The sequence below is a fragment of the Prionailurus viverrinus genome, chromosome C2, assembly GCF_022837055.1.
Source record: "Prionailurus viverrinus isolate Anna chromosome C2, UM_Priviv_1.0, whole genome shotgun sequence".
Lineage (NCBI taxonomy): Eukaryota > Metazoa > Chordata > Mammalia > Carnivora > Felidae > Prionailurus > Prionailurus viverrinus.
Window position 1 is genome coordinate 16528618 of NC_062569.1, and position 2652 is coordinate 16531269.

Below are 2652 nucleotides of genomic sequence, written 5' to 3' on the forward strand. Positions count from 1 at the left end.
ACCATAAAATTACACATATTTGGAAAGAAAACAGTTTTACAAAATCAAGTAAGTAACTATGTGGTCTGTGAACTAAGGTTCCTAAAGTCGGTCTCCATCTAGGCCACGGTATTGTTCACATACTTGTTAAGCTTTCTCCAAATGAAACTTGGGCAGGAGCACAATATGTAAAAACTGTGCTGGTCTGACGCTGCCATAAAAATTACTCTTTTTGAATCTATGGGGGTCCCAAGATAACTTTTGGACACAAATAAATAAGGCATTTGCTACAGTCCTAAAGGCATGTTCTACGATCAACATATTCTAGGCTTTGATTTGGCTTGAAGGAACCAAAAGACAATGTTTTAAAATATATTTAGCCAATTCTTGAAAATCCCTACCTGTTGACCTCATAAACATACCACAGTGAGTGATTAAAATTTCAATGTTTCATGGGGCCCCTGGGTGGCTCAGTCTGGTTAAGTGTCTGACTCTTGGTTTTGGCTCAGGTCATGATCTCACAGTTCATGGGTTCAAGCCCCACACTGGGCTCTGTGCTGGCAGCACGGAGCCTGCTTGGAATTCTCTCTCTCTCCCTCTCTCTCTCTGCCCCTCCCCGACTCATGCTCATGTCTCTGTCTCTCTCAAAAAAATAAACTTAAAACCAAAAATTTTTAATCCCAACGTTTCTGCTGATTTTTTAATATGAAACGCTTCACGAATTTGTGTGTCATCCTTGAGCAGAAGCCATGCTAATCTTCTCTGTATGGTTCATTTTAGTGCATGTGCTGCCGAATTGAGCCCTGTTTCTGCCGATCTTATGTCTTTATGAAGATTATCAATTTAAGAAAGGTCTTACTCTGTACGCCCACAGCTGCTTCTCCAGAAGTCAGGAAAGTCAAATCAAAAGTGGAAAGAAAGCAAAAAACTTTGAAAACAACGTAGACCAAGGATAGGGCTTTACAACAATGGGGCTTTCGTCCGAAACTGTGCCTGGTACAAATCATTCTTCCAGTTCCATTTACATAATTGGCTAAGCTGAGAGGTCTGCCGTCTGGCAAGCACTCACTTATAAATATGGTTCTTTCAGTCCTATGTCAGGTAGAGGAGGCAGCTGTGCTTTGGAACTTCTCTTACTCTCCTGGCACACGTCTATGTGTGCTTGCATAAAATTCCATCTGCTGGTATATGGAGGGATTTTAATTGCAAGACCGCATTTGGTGAGTGGATGAGATAATACGCCGAAAGTTTTCCACATGATGAAATTACATCTCCCAGCATTACACTTTTTGATTAACTGACTAGGCTAAACTACATTGTTTCTGAGCAAAAGCCTTTCTCCCCAAATCATGTTTTACAGCAGAAGGAGCTGTCATGCTCTGAGCAATCACACTGACCAGAAGGCTTTCTCTACAGTAAAGCCTGTCACTTGCTAGAGCCTCTATAGAAAGTACAGTATGGCACAGGGATTAAATGAGTATCTTTGGTAACTGCCTTGTCACGATTGGTATAAAGAGAATAAATACACAGTTGAGGAAAATTACAGCTATCCAGACATACACCACTGAATTAGCCTAGCCTCGACTAAACACACTAATCATTTTCTCCTTAACACGCCTGCTTTCGCTTCTCTTTCTTACAAGTTAATTGTACCCCCGACCCCAGGCTTAGGCTACACTCTAGCTTTCTGTATGGGTTTAAGTCTGGATTTGCAAGCTACAGAATTCAATACCTCCTCTCACAGCCAGATGAGGTACGTTAAGTTCTATCCGTGCGTCCATTTCTTCCTCCCACTGCCCCTGAATATGCTGAATATTTGTTTTATGCATCAAGTATTGCTGATGAAATGTCTGATATCATTCTGATTTTCTTCCCATTGTAGGTAATCTGTCTTTTATCACCGGTAGTCTTTAGGATTTTCTTTCCATCCCTCATGTTTTGAAGTTTCACTACAATATGTTAATTTTTGTGGAAGGTATAAGGTCTGTGTGTCCACTCATTTTTTTTGACATATGGATTTCCAAATGTTCCAACACCGTTTGCCGAAAAGATTATTCTTTCTCTATTGAAGTGCCTTTGCTCCTTTGTCAAAGATCTGCGGGGTCTATTTCTAAGCTCCCCATTCTGTTCCATTGATCTATGCTAATCTATGCTATCAGTTTGCCCTACAAAAAAGGTCTGCAAATATAAACTCCCACCAACACTGTTTTATGTTGACCTTTATCCACATCCCCATCAACACTGAATGTTATCTTTTAAATTCTTTTCTAATTTACTAGACTACTCCCTTCAAAAAAAAAACTTGTTTTTTTTTCAAAATGCCTGCTTACCCTTTAATGTCTTGGGTGACATTTTTAAATTTTTTAATGTTTTTGTTTATTTTTGAGAGGGAGGCCTCGAGTGGGGGAGGGGCAGAGAGAGAGGGAGACACAGAATCTGAAGCAGGCTCCAGGCTCTGAGCTGTCAGCACAGAGCCTGACGCAGGGCTCGAACTTGTGAACTGGGAGACCATGACCTGAGCCACTTAACCCACTGAGTCACCCAGGCATTGGGTGACATTTTTAAATTATCTGTTTACATGTTATACATTGACATTTCATTACCAATTTGTAAATAGCTCCCTCCAGTTTCCTAGTTACCTTTTAACTTTTTTTTTCCTTTGATTGTACAGAA

General features: G+C 40.4%; 1 non-coding gene across 1 annotated transcript; it reads right to left on the bottom strand.

Moving 5' to 3' along the window:
• Window positions 1-678: 678 nt before the first annotated feature.
• LOC125175817 (U6 spliceosomal RNA) lies at window positions 679-781 on the bottom strand. The gene has a single exon (XR_007155992.1). It is a non-coding gene; the product is annotated as a U6 spliceosomal RNA (small nuclear RNA).
• Between the last annotated feature and the right edge of the window lie 1871 nt (window positions 782-2652).